The sequence below is a fragment of the Bos mutus genome, unplaced genomic scaffold (assembly GCF_027580195.1).
Source record: "Bos mutus isolate GX-2022 unplaced genomic scaffold, NWIPB_WYAK_1.1 CTG686, whole genome shotgun sequence".
NCBI lineage: Eukaryota > Metazoa > Chordata > Mammalia > Artiodactyla > Bovidae > Bos > Bos mutus.
Genome location: NW_027220165.1, coordinates 2,315 through 16,206, shown reverse-complemented (window position 1 = coordinate 16,206; position 13,892 = coordinate 2,315). Strand labels below are relative to the sequence as shown.

Genomic DNA, 13,892 nt, shown 5'->3' with positions numbered 1-13,892 from the left:
CCTCTTGGATCACTCACTCTAGAAGCCAGCTTAGTAGTATTTTGAGAACACTCATGTAACCCAGTAGAGAGGCCCATGGGAAAGAACTGAGGCTTTCTCCCAACAGCCAGCAAGGAAACTGGTTTCAACAGTTATGTGAGTAAGCCAGCTTGGAAGGAAATCCATCAGCCCATGTCAAGGTTTCAGATGATGACCATTTCATGAAACCCTGAGCCAGAACACTCAACTGAATTACTTCTGGATTTCCAACTTTCAGCAGCAGTATGAGATAATATTGTTTTAAGCTGTTAGTTTGGGGTAATTTGTTATGTTGCACTAGTTCATTAATGCACTGCCAACTTTGGGCCATGTTTTTATCCCGGGGCACCTGTCCATCTAGTCCAATCTAAGCCAGAATCTGAAACTTCAGTTTAGAAAACATACCTCACCCTTGATCTGACCACCCTCAGTATCAGATCAAATTCCTCATCACTCACCTCAATATCTTATCAGCCTTGCCTAGCCTCAGCAATGATCCTCTCAGTTGAGCCAGAATCCACCCTCACCCTTATGGCCCTCTTAATAAGTTTCCATTCACTGACACCCACTCTGTTGTTGTTGTTCATTGCAGTCTCCCAGTCTCTATTTGCAATCCCATGGGCCCACCCTGTTCCATAGCTATAAATCCTGGAGTCAGACTTAAGCTCAATCTCTCTCCCGTATTAAAAGACCCCACTGTAGTACTCTTACTTTGAATAAAGTTTTTCTTACCACTTTTAGTAAGTGTTACCAATAATTTTTTAACATTTCCAAGTTCTGTTAGTAGGGATTATTCTCAAAGGAATAGTTTTATACCTTAACTTTTTATACTATATTCATTTGTGGGAACAAATTTCTAGAATTAAAACATTTCATATTTTTACTATACAAACAGAAAATATCTTTTAAAATGTATTTATATATCCTAAAATAAATGTAGTAATCTGAAAGGGATGTGTATATAGACATGTCAGTGTATAAACACACATACCCTCAGAGCTCTAAGGAAAACTTAATTCTCAGTAAACTATAAATTAAAACATTCAGCCTGTAAATAGTGAAATATTTGGAATTAACTTGCCAAAAAATCATAGAGAATGAAATATTAGTTAAAAAAGTGTATACACAAAAATATTTGGGATTTAGACAAAATTTGCTATTTAAATAAAGTTAGGTTAAACACTAAACCATCTATTAAAAAAGAAAGAAAGAAAGAAAGAAAGACTCTGTATCATGTAGTAACCTATATTGGAAAAGAACCTAAAAAAGAATAGATATGTATCTGTATAATTAAATCACTGTGGTATACATCTGAAACACAACATTGTAAATCAAATATATTTCCATAAAAGTTTGTAAAGAAAGCTTTTAAAATACAAGGTTATAAGGAAAAAATCATAAAGAAAGTAGAAGGTATATATGAATTGAAACAAAAATAGAAAACAACAAAAATAAAACTTGTTGGGATAATAAAACAAGAGCTGCTTCTTGGAAAAACAAAATCAGAAACACTGATACAACTATGGCAATCTAATAAGGGGAAGAGGAGGTTAATTGCAATACTAGACATGAGAAATGGAATGCAGTTCTGAAAGGATAATGTTCAAATCTGAGTGGAATTACTTTTGTTTCAGGAAAGATCCAATCAAGCAAAAACCTGGGGAAAGAAAGGGAAGGAAAGAAAGAGGAAGAGAGTCAGGGGAAGAAAGGAAGAAAAGGAAAGGAAGGGAGAAAGAAAGAAAAGGAAATGTATCAACAGATGTTGTAAACTCTCCAATAAAACAATTCTCTTTAAAATCTAAAAACAGAAATAGAAATTAATTAAGCCATATCGTCATTGCATTTGATGGTACTAAGATCAAGAGAACCCATTTACACATCACTGTTTAGAATTTCTGGCCAACACAATAAAATTATTAAAAAAAGAAAGAAATAGAAATATGCCATGTTATTTGTAAAAATATGGACAGCAGAAATATTTTTGTAAAAAACATTTTATTTCTATAAATAGGAATTTTACTTAGAATGTTTTGGCAACATTAATAAAACAATAAAATTTACCTGAAAGAACAAAAAAAGTAGACAAGGAAATTCACAAAGGGCAATAACAAAATAGAGATCTTGACAGATATTCAATACATTTGTAAACAAAACAAAGTGTCATTGCCTGAAAAAAATATAGAGGTATCAACAGAAAATCAGGAAGCTCCTGAAAGAACTCAACTAACTATTAACTATATTTTATTTGCAGGCACAGAAACTGACTCAAGTTAATTCTAAGAAGTAAAGCCCTGATGTTATTATCTCTTCTCAGTTTGTTTGTTTCTTTGTTTGTTTGTTGTGCGTGTGTGTGTGTGTGTGTTTGTGTGTGTGTGTGAAAAGTAGGAAATTTAGGCTGGAGAGGGAAGAAAAGGGTAGAGACTTAAAGTGCCTTTAAGGACGAGGAGGAAAGGGGGGGGGTTGAGGATTTTATTGTGTGATTTGAACAGCACTGGTGAAGCTCAAACAAGGGAGGTAGCAAGCCATGCAAGCCTAGGGGAAGAGCATTTCCAGAAGAACAACAGTTGCAAAGTCTTTGGATCAGGAAGAAATGGAATTTGCTTGAGGAAAAGCAAGGCCAGTGTTGTCAAAAACAGGGCACCAGTGGGGAAAATAGTAGAGTAGAATGACAGAGAATGCAAGAGAGGAAGTACTCAGGGACCATATCACTGGGACCTTTTTATTTGGTAATAAATACAACTTGTACTCCTTAGGAGCATACTTCAGAGCAAACAACAGTAACTGTGTTCAAAATACTAAGCAACAATAAAAACATATAAATAAAACATTTCATATTTTTACTATAGAAATAGAATAAAGGAGATAAGAATGCAGTAGTCTGCACATTTATTTATACATAGAGTTTTCATCTGAGACCAGAACACACACACACACACACACACACACACACACTTTATACACCTAAAAGTGGTTTAAGCTGACACTTTGCAAAGTGCTTTGGCCCAAGCAAATTAACTGGAAAGGCGTAGTAAAATAGTCAAAGTGCAAATCAGTCAATGAAGCATTGAATAAATAAATACAATCTACTTGTATTTGAATTTACACTCAGGAAATTACCTAAAATGGAGACAATAGACTTACTACAGCTTAGTTATCTGTAGTCCTTCCAATTCAGTTCTGAGATGGATGCTAACACCTTGGTGATTACCACTTTCCAGCATTTTGTGAAAGCTTAGAGCATTTAAATAAATTGTGGAGGGGGGAAACAAAAGAGTGGGGAGAGACAAAGAGGAGGAGAAAGGAAGAGGAAACAGAGAGATTTCTCCTGGCATAGGTATACAGCCAGGATCCCAGGATCCTTGAATGATGCACAGAGATTGCTAAATATCTGTGCCAGAAGTGGAGAAGGTATGGCATTCAACTCCAAGAGGAGACTCAACTCCAGGAACTCACAGAGGAAGCCAAGTGTGCTGATGTTCAGGAACTAATACTTAGAGGGTACCCCACAGATCTGCCAATGAGCCCTTGGAGATTGCAAGAAAAGAGGTTTTTAAAAGTGTAATCCATCAGCAGATGAATGGACAAGAAAGCTATGGCACATATACACAATGGAGTACTACTCAGCCATTAAAAAGAATACATTTGAATCAATTCTAATGAGGTGGATGAAACTGGAGCCTATTATACAGAGTGAAGTAAGCCAGAAGGAAAAACATAAATACAGTATACTAACACATATATATGGAATTTAGAAAGACGGTAACAATAACCCAGTGTACGAAACAGCAAAAGAGACACTGATGTATAGAACAGTCTTATGGACTCTGTGGGAGAGGGAGAGGGTGGGAAGATTTGGGAGAATGACATTGAAACATGTAAAATATCATGTAAGAAACGAGTTGCCAGTCCAGGTTCAATACACGATACTGGATGCTTGGGGCTAGTGCACTGGGACGACCCAGAAGGATGGTATGGGGAGGGAGGAGGGAGGAGGGTTCAGGATGGGGAACACATGTATACCTGTGGCGGATTCATTTTGATATTTGGCAAAACTAATACAATTATGTAAAGTTTAAAAATAAAATAAAATTAAAAAAAGGATAATCATAGACTAGATAGTTGGATAGAGTAGAGGAAGGATAATAACTCTATGACCTGATAATTATTGAAATAAATGAGACAGTTTCTGCACATCAGACTGTGTCAAGTAAGACTGCAAATCAGTATTAGTTTGATAAAATGGGAAATTACACACATAAAGAATTAGCTCTTAACTGCAATACATTCGTGTTCAAGGCAAGATAGGATACAAAACTGAAATCTTCACATGTTCAACTAGGGTAAGATACATGTAATTGGAAAAGGTAAGGAAAAGTTCTATAGAGGGTTTAATCACGCTGGACCCTTTGTATCCACTATATTTACTATTCTCAGACAACTCCATTGTAGCTTAAGGGTAAGAGAATGAAATTTAGCTCAATTCATAAACTGAACAGATTCCCTGTGTTTGATCCTTTTCAGTTAAAACTATGGGTCCAGTACAAATCAAACTGGATGTCAAGGCTTTTTTCCTTGGGAATCTTAACTTGCTTTACCACTTTGCCTGAGACAGATATGGCTACTTCACTGTGACTAAAGGCTAGCCAAATGGGAAAGGGGATGGAATGAATCAAATTCCCCTTTTGATCACTCAACAGGAGGTCCACAGGCACCAGGCCTCATTCTATTAACTATCTCTGCTTCTCCAACTGCAGTCAATGATAACACAGAGCCTGCTTGATGCTTGCAGGGGCCTCTCACCAAACAGAGGCATTTTAACAGTTGGCTTCCTTGAGATGTCCCCGGGCTAGGTAAAGACACTCTCAGACAGTGTTCCTTCTGCCTTGGCTCCATGCCTGGAGTGCATGCATGCTTCTTCCTCAACTGGGACAAGAAGCCACAGCTCTCCACTAACTAAATCCCGTGTCTGGTCCAAACTCACATCATAGCTTCTCCATCAACTTCTCCACACCAGGCTTGTGGAGCCAGGACCCTAGATCAGCACAACAGAGGCACTTCAGAGAGTTCAGCAGCACAAGGGACCATACCATAACAAAGCCATTCCAATCTGGCTATATAGTTAATACTGAGATTTTCAGGGCATGAAAACAGTTGAAAATTACGTTGCTAAAACACTCTACAGATTATATGTATAGTTGAGCTTTCGAACTTACAAATAACATGAAATACCAAAATAGGTTGTTACTTTTCCTTTCTCCACCTCTCTTGTTCTCTCTCTCTCTCTCACACATACACACGCACACATACTTTTTAGTGTTAAGACAATTGTACGAAAAACAGGTAATATATTTTGAAATAACATCTCAATATTCAAACAAAACTACTTCATGTATTTAAAACAAAAACACATAAATTACTCATTGGTTTCTCTATATTTGGTATTATTGAATAATGCTATAATTGAATTTTTTGTTTTTAATGGAGTTTATAACTTTGAATTGCTTCAGACTTACTTATAGTAGAATTAACTGGGTTTTTTTGACCTCCTACTTTTAGATTTGGGGGGTGATGGTTCAGAATCAGATGCATTCACAGTAATGGATGCTATTTCCACTAATCCTGGTTGAAGTGCTTCCAGTGATATCTGAATAACAACTTTTGTTTCAGGAGGTAATCCTTCTAGCTGCTTAGGCTTCTTACACATTTGATGACACTGGGTCTTGTGCTCCCTTTTCTCTTCACAAGTTAAAAACTGTAACTGACATTTGGAACACTGGTGAAAACTCTTTTCCCAGTGCCATCTATAAGGACATATGTATTGTGTTGCAGTTTAAAAAATTTGGAGACAAAAGGGGCAAAGTAAATTCTTAGTGTTACCATGGTATGCTCTGAAGTGTGCATCCACATCTGCAAAGAATAATGATCTGTAACTGCAATCATGGCATACATAGTGCATTTCACCAGGCTTATGATTGTCTTTCATGTGCTGTAAGAGAACCTGATCTGCCTCAAAGGACAATTCACAGATTTTACAGACTGTGCAGGGCTCCTGGGAAGTGTGGACACTTTCAATGTGACACTGCAGCCGGAAAGGAGTAGGAAACTGGTGGTGGCAGTGCTGGCAGTTGGTGTGGTATTTCCAGCTGTCACTCTCAGCCTCTCAAGTTCCAAATGGTGCTTCACATGATTCATAAACTTAACATTTTTTAGAACTTTCAAGCAGCTGAGACATTTAAAGGCTGTGTGAGTTTTCCGTTCTGGCTGCTCATCTCCTATACGCTGTCCATAGTAGAAGTCATGAAGTAACACAATCAGATTGCCTTCTGTAGGATCAGCAATCTTGTTTTGACTTGATACACTTGGAAAGTCAGTTTTTGTCAGTCCATTTTCCCCTAAAGTACTTACAGGCTTGCAATGAACATTGTCCTTTGGAAAATCTGTTGGACAAGGTTCTCCACTCTGAACATGGCTTAATGAGGTATGAAAACTTTCTGGTGTGCTTTGCTGAGTAGTCACTGTATGAAAAATACCTGAAAGGGACAAAGCTAAAGAATGTTCTCCTATAATTCCATCACTGAGTTTAGGCCTATTGAGACTTGTGCTATTTGTTTCAGAAGTGGAAAGTCGCTTTGATACATGAGGACTTTTATCCATAGCTCTTGCAGAAACTGCTGTTTCTACTGGATGCTGCAATGAACTTGTGAAGGTAATCAAAGGAGAACATAATTCTGAAAAGCTATTAGGCCCTATTTGTGGTGAAATATTTTTAGAATCCGATTTGGACAAAGGCTCAATAATAATAGGACTATCTGTTGATCTTGATTCAGAGACAGAAACTTGCAAGACAGTCTTTGCTTCTGATGTAGGAGTCACATGACTAACGGCTGTAATTTCTGAGCATTGTCTTTCCTGAAGTGACCATACCTATTTCTCCTTGGACAAGAACCTGGGGTAACTCTGTTCAGTATGTTTGAAACAACTGGTTTTGAATTTGAGGTCATCCCAACAAAGATCACATCATCATCTTCATTTACATGTTCCACTCCAACCAAGATCAGTTCAGCATCTTCGTCATCTACTTGTTTGGTTTCTCCCTGGCTTTTCTGTGGTTCTGGCTCTTGTTCTTCTTCACATGACATCCATGGTGGTTCCATATTTTAAATACATTTTTGTTCTTGGAGGGTGTGGCCACAAGTCCCAGTGCTTCCTTTAAATAAACTGCCACCTAGGAATAAATATACTACATATTAGTTAATTACAGAAAAATGTGCTATTTGGTTATCTCCAAAACTCTACAGTAGTTATAAACACCCTTATCTTACAGATACAGATACTGAGCACCAAAGAGACTAAATGACAGCTGAATAACCTATGTCTACAAGTCTACATGACTCAAGAATCATAGCTTTGTTCCATGTTGATTTTAATCTCTTCTAACTAAAAAAAGAAAGAAAAACAAACAAACAAACAAACACCACCACTGATCATTAGGAGAAATCACATGTAAAGGAAGAGTATTTTCACAACTGCTCTATTGTACAGTGTTTAGAAACATGGACTTTGGAGTCAAAGAAGATTAAGCTGGAATTCTAAGTTAATCACACACCAGATGCATCTTTTGGGGCAAATTTATAACTTTTAAATGTGCTTCCACACCTTAAAGACAAACATGCTTATTTCTTAGACTTAAGGTTAAGCTCTTTCTAAAAAGTGTCAGCTATTTAATGGCATCTTGTTGTGTAGTAAAATTGGATAAAAAACTTATCTTAAATGCACTTTACAACTGATTCACACATACTAATTTAATAAATGTTAATACAGAAAATAGGTAGTAAATTCAAATATAAAGTATCTATACATAGTTAACAAACAGCATAATTCAATGTCAAGCACTTAACATAGGCCTAGGAAATTGAGAATTAACTCTCTTGATAATCTCACTCCCAAATCTGAACTGATATATCCTAAATTTCTCCCTCTAATGATGACTTAAACTTAAATCCAACAATGCTTCATCCTTCATTCCACATGTCTCTTCCCTACATAACAGGCAAAGTCATGCCAGTATTTCTCTAATACCAATATCAGACAGAGACATCACACACACACACACAAAACAGATATTCCGTATGAATACAGATGCAAGAGTCCTCAACAAAATACTGGTAAACAAAACCTAACAACATATAAAAAAGATTATATACCATGATCACATGGGATTTATGGAGGTATGCAAAGTTGGTTCATTATATGAAAGTCAATCAACATTATGCCATTTTAACACAATAAAGGACAAAAAACACATCTGCCTGCAGAAGCATTTCCCTGAATCTAGCACCTTTTCATAATAGGGGTTAAAGTAAAACACTTAATAACTAAGAACAGAAGAGAACTTTCTCAAAGGGTACCTGTAAACGACCCACAGCTAAATCATACTTAATAATGAAACACTGAAAGCTTTCCCTATAAGATTGGGAACAACACAAGGAAGTCTATTCTAAACTTTGGTTCAATATTATACCGGCAGTTCTATAACCAGAGCAATCAGGTAAGAAAAAAAAGAAATGTTGTTGTTGCTTAAAAAAAAAAAAACAAAAAAAACAGCCTTCAGAATGGAAAGGACAAAGTCAAAGTATATTCAAGATACCATACTTTTATATATAGAAAATCCCAAAGAAACCACAGGTATTAGAATTAATAAAAAGCTTGAAGAATACAAGATAAATATTTTAAAAATCAATCACATTTCTATACAGCAGCAACAAATGTTCTGAAAATGAAGTCAAGTAAACACTTGACTCTACATTAGCATTAAAAAGAATACTTAGTTCTAGTAATTTTCTGGTGGAGTCTTTAGGGTTTTCTACGTAGAGGATCATGTCATCTGCAAATAGTGAGAGTTTTACTTCTTCTTTTCCAATTTGGATTCCTTTTATTTCTTTTTCTGCTCTAATTGCTGTGGCCAAAACTTCCAAAACTATGTTGAATAGTAATGGTGAAAGTGGGCACCCTTGTCTTGTTCCTGACTTTAGAGGAAATGCTTTCAATTTTTCACCATTGAGGATAATGTTTGCTGTGGGTTTGTCATATATAGCTTTTATTATGTTGAGGTATGTTCCTTCTATTCCTGCTTTCTGGAGAGTTTTTATCATAAATGGGTGTTGAATTTTGTCAAAGGCTTTCTCTGCATCTATTGAGATAATCATATGGTTTTTGTTTTTCAACTTGTTAAGGTGGTGTATTACATTGATTGATTTGCGGATATTGAAGAATCCTTGCATCCCTGGGATAAAGCCCACTTGGTCATGGTGTATGATCTTTTTAATGTGTTGTTGGATTCTGATTGCTAGAATTTTGTTTAGGATTTTTGCATCTATGTTCATCAGTGATATTGGCCTGTAGTTTTCTTTTTTTGTGGGATCTTTGTCAGGTTTTGGTATTAGGGTGATGGTGGCCTCATAGAATGAGTTTGGAAGTTTACCTTCCTCTGCAATTTTCTGGAAGAGTTTGAGCAGGATAGGTGTTAGCTCTTCTCTAAATTTTTGATAGAATTCAGCTGTGAAGCCGTCTGGACCTGGGCTTTTGTTTGCTGGAAGATTTTTGATTACAGTTTCAATTTCCGTGCTTGTGATGGGTCTGTTAAGGTTTTCTATTTCTTCCTGGTCGAGTTTTGGAAAGTTGTACTTTTCTAAGAATTTGTCCATTTCTTCCACGTTGTCCATTTTATTGGCATATAATTGTTGATAATAGTCTCTTATGATCCTTTGTATTTCTGTGTTGTCTGTTGTGATCTCTCCATTTTTGTTTCTAATTTTATTGATTTGATTTTTCTCCTTTGTTTCTTGATGAGTCTGGCTAATGGTTTATCAATTTTATTTATCCTTTCAAAGAACCAGCTTTTGGCTTTGTTGATTTTGCTATGGTCTCTTTTGTTTCTTTTGCATTTATTTCTGCTCTAATTTTTAAGATTTCTTTCCTTCTACTAACCCTGGGGTTCTTCATTTCTTCCTTTCTAGTTGCTTTAGGTGTAGAGTTAGGTTATTTATTTGACTTTTTCTTGTTTCTTGAGGTGTGCCTGTATTGCTATGAACTTTCCCCTTAGGACTGCTTTTACTGTGTCCCACAGGTTTTGGGTTGTTGTGTTTTCATTTTCATTCGTTTCTATGCAAATTTTGATTTCTTTTTTGATTTCTTCTGTGATTTGTTGGTTATTCAGCAGGGTGTTGTTCATCCTCCATATGTTGGAGTTTTTAATAGTTTTTCTCCTGTAACTGAGATCTAATCTTACTGCATTGTGGTCAGAAAAGATGCTTGGAATGATTTCTATTTTTTTGAATTTACCAAGGCTAGCTTTATGGCCCAGGATGTGATCTATCCTGGAGAAGGTTCCATGTGCACTTGAGAAAAAGGTGAAATTCATTGTTTTGGGATGAAATGTCCTATAGATATCAATTAGGTCTAACTGATCTATTGTATCGTTTAAAGTTTGTGTTTTCTTGTTAATTTTCTGTTTAGTTGATCTATCCATAGGTGTGAGTGGGGTATTAAAATATCTCACTATTATTGTGTTATTGTTAATTTCTCCTTTCATACTTGTTAGCATTTGTCTTACATACATACTGTACTCCGTGTTGGGTACATATATATTTATAATTGTTATATCTTCTTCTTGGATTGATCCTTTGATCATTATGTAGTGACCTTCTTTGTCTCTTTTCACAGCCTTTGTTTTAAAGTCTATTTTATCTGATATGAGTATTGCTACTCCTGCTTTCTTTTGGTCCCTATTTGCATGGAAAATCTTTTTCCAGCCCTTCACTTTCAGTCTGTATGTGTCCCCTGTTTTGAGGTGGGTCTCCTGTAGACAACATATGTAGGGGTCTTGTTTTTGTATCCATGATCTATATTTTGTATCTATAATCAATGATTATAGTAAAGTTGCAGGATATAAAATCAACACACAGAAATCCCTTGCATTCCTATACACTAATAATGAGAAAACTGAAAGAGAAATTAAGGAAACAATTCCATTCACCATTGCAATGGAAAGAATAAAATACTTAGGAATATATCTACCTAAAGAAACTAAAGACCTATATATAGAAACTATAAAACACTGGTGAAAGAAATCAAAGAGGACACTAATAGATGGAGAAATATACCATGTTCATGGATTGGAAGAATCAATATAGTGAAAATGAGTATACTACCCAAAGCAATTTATAGATTCAATGCCATCCCTATCAAGCTACCAATGGTATTCTTCACAGAGCTAGAACAAATAATTTCACAATTTGTATGGAAATACAAAAAACCTCAAATAGCCAAAGCGATCTTGAGAAAGAAGAATGGAACTGGAGGAATCAACCTACCTGACTTCAGGCTCTACTACAAAGCCACAGTTATCAAGACAGTATGGTACTGGCACAAAGACAGAAATATAGACCAGTGGAACAAAATAGAAAGCCCAGAGATAAATCCATGCACATATGGACACCTTATCTTTGACAAAGGAGGCAAGAATATACAATGGATTAAAGACAATCTCTTTAACAAGTGGTGCTAGGAAATCTGGTCAACCACTTGTAAAAGAATGAAACTAGAACACTTTCTAACACCATATACAAAAATAAACTCAAAATGGATTAAAGATCTAAACGTAAGACCAGAAACTATAAAACTCCTAGAGGAGAACATAGGCAAAACACTCTCTGACATACATCACAGTAGGATCCTCTATGACCCACCTCCCAGAATATTGGAAATAAAAGCAAAAATAAACAAATGGGACCTAATTAAACTTAAAGGCTTCTGCACATCAAAGGAAACTATTAGCAAAGTGAAAAGACAGCCTTCAGAATGGGAGAAAATAATAGCAAATGAAGCAACCGACAAACAACTAATCTCAAAAATATACAAGCAACTCCTACAGCTCAACTCCAGAAAAATAAATGACCCAATCAAAAAATGGGCCAAAGATCTAAATAGACATTTCTCCAAAGAAGACATACAGATGGCTAACAAACACATGAAAAGATGCTCAACATCACTCATTATCAGAGAAATGCAAATCAAAACTATTATGAGATATCATTTCACACCAGTCAGAATGGCTGCGACCCAAAAGTCTACAAATAATAAATGCTGGAGAGGGTGTGGAGAAAAGGGAACCCTCTTACACTGTTGGTGGGAATGCAAACTAGTACAGCCACTATGGAGAACAGTGTGGAGATTCCTTAAAAAACTGGAAATAGAACTGCCTTATGATCCAGCAATCCCACTCCTGGGCATACACACTGAGGAAACCAGAAGGGAAAGAGACACATGTACCCCAATGTTCATCGCAGCACTGTTTATAATAGCCAGGACATGGAAGCAACCTAGATATCCATCAGCAGATGAATGGATAAGAAAGCTGTGATATATATACACAATGGAGTATTACTCAGCCATTAAAAAGAATACATTTGAATCAGTTCTAATGAGGTGGATGAAACTGGAGCCTATTATACAGAGTGAAGTAAGCCAGAAGGAAAAACACCAATTCAGTATACTAACGCATATATATGGAATTTAGAAAGATGGTAATGATAACCCTGTATACGAGACAGCAAAAGAGACACTGATGTATAGAACAGGCTTATGGACTCTATGGGAGAGGGAGAGGGTGGGAAGATTTGGGAGAATGGCATTAATTAAAAAAAAAAAAAAAGAAGTTATACTTGGACTTTAATTTTTACTAAAATAAGTACCCATAACACTGTATTCACAGTCCAGGTACATCAGAGAACTTATATGACCTATTTCAGTATAAACTCAGAAATCTCATTAGAAAGAAATCATTAAAAAAAAAAGAATACTTAGGATGTCAGAAAGAGAAAGAAAAATATCATATGGTATCACTTACATGTGGACTCTAAACTGTGACACAAATGAACTTATCTATGAAACAGAAACAGACTCACAGACATAGAGAGCAGACTATGTGATTACCAAGAGAGGAAGGGTGGGGGAGGCATAGATTGGGAGCTGGTGACTAGCAGATGCAAACTATAATGTTAATATATAGAATAGATAAAAAAGATCCTACTGTATAGCAAAGGAACTATATTCATAATTTGTGATAAACAGTAATGGGAAAGGATATGAAAAAAATTGTTCATGCATGTGTGTGTGTTAAATATGAAGGAAAGGAAAGGTAAAAGGAAGGAAAGGAAAGGTAAAAGGAAGGAAAGGAAAGGACAACTCTTGGCAAGTATGTACAGAAACTGGACCTTGTGTGTTATGGATAGACTTTAAAATGGTGCAATTGCCACAGAAAACAATATAAAGTCTCCTCAAAAAATTAAAAATAGAAATACCCCATGACTCATCAATTCCACTTCTGAATATAAATTCAAATGTAGTTAACATGGGGTCTTGAGATATTTGCACAGCCATGGTCAAAGCAGCACTAATTATAACAACTAAGAGGTGGAAGCATCTAAACATCTATCAAATGTGATATATACATATAATGGAACATTATTAAGCCATATAAAGGAAATTCTGCCACATGCTACAACATTCATGATCTCTTAAGACATCAAGCCAGAGGAAATAAGCCAGTCATAAAAAAGACAAATACTGTATGTTTCCACTTATATGAAATATTTAATATAGTCAAGCAATAGAAAGGAACAAAGTAGAATGATGGAGTCCAGGGTCTAGGGAAATAGGGAAGAAAAGAGGAGTTGTTGTTTAATGGGACAGGTGATGGGTACAGAGTTTCAATTTTGCAAGATGAAAAGGTGTAGAGATATATTTCATAGCAATGTGATAAAGAATTCCATGGTAGTTCAGAGGTTAGGATTCCAAACTTTCCTATCAGGGAC

At 35.9% G+C, this 13,892-nt stretch overlaps 1 pseudogene; it reads right to left on the bottom strand.

Moving 5' to 3' along the window:
- Positions 1 to 5,542: 5,542 nt before the first annotated feature.
- Positions 5,543 to 7,157, bottom strand: LOC138987119 (zinc finger protein 280B-like; annotated as a pseudogene).
- Positions 7,158 to 13,892: the final 6,735 nt, after the last annotated feature.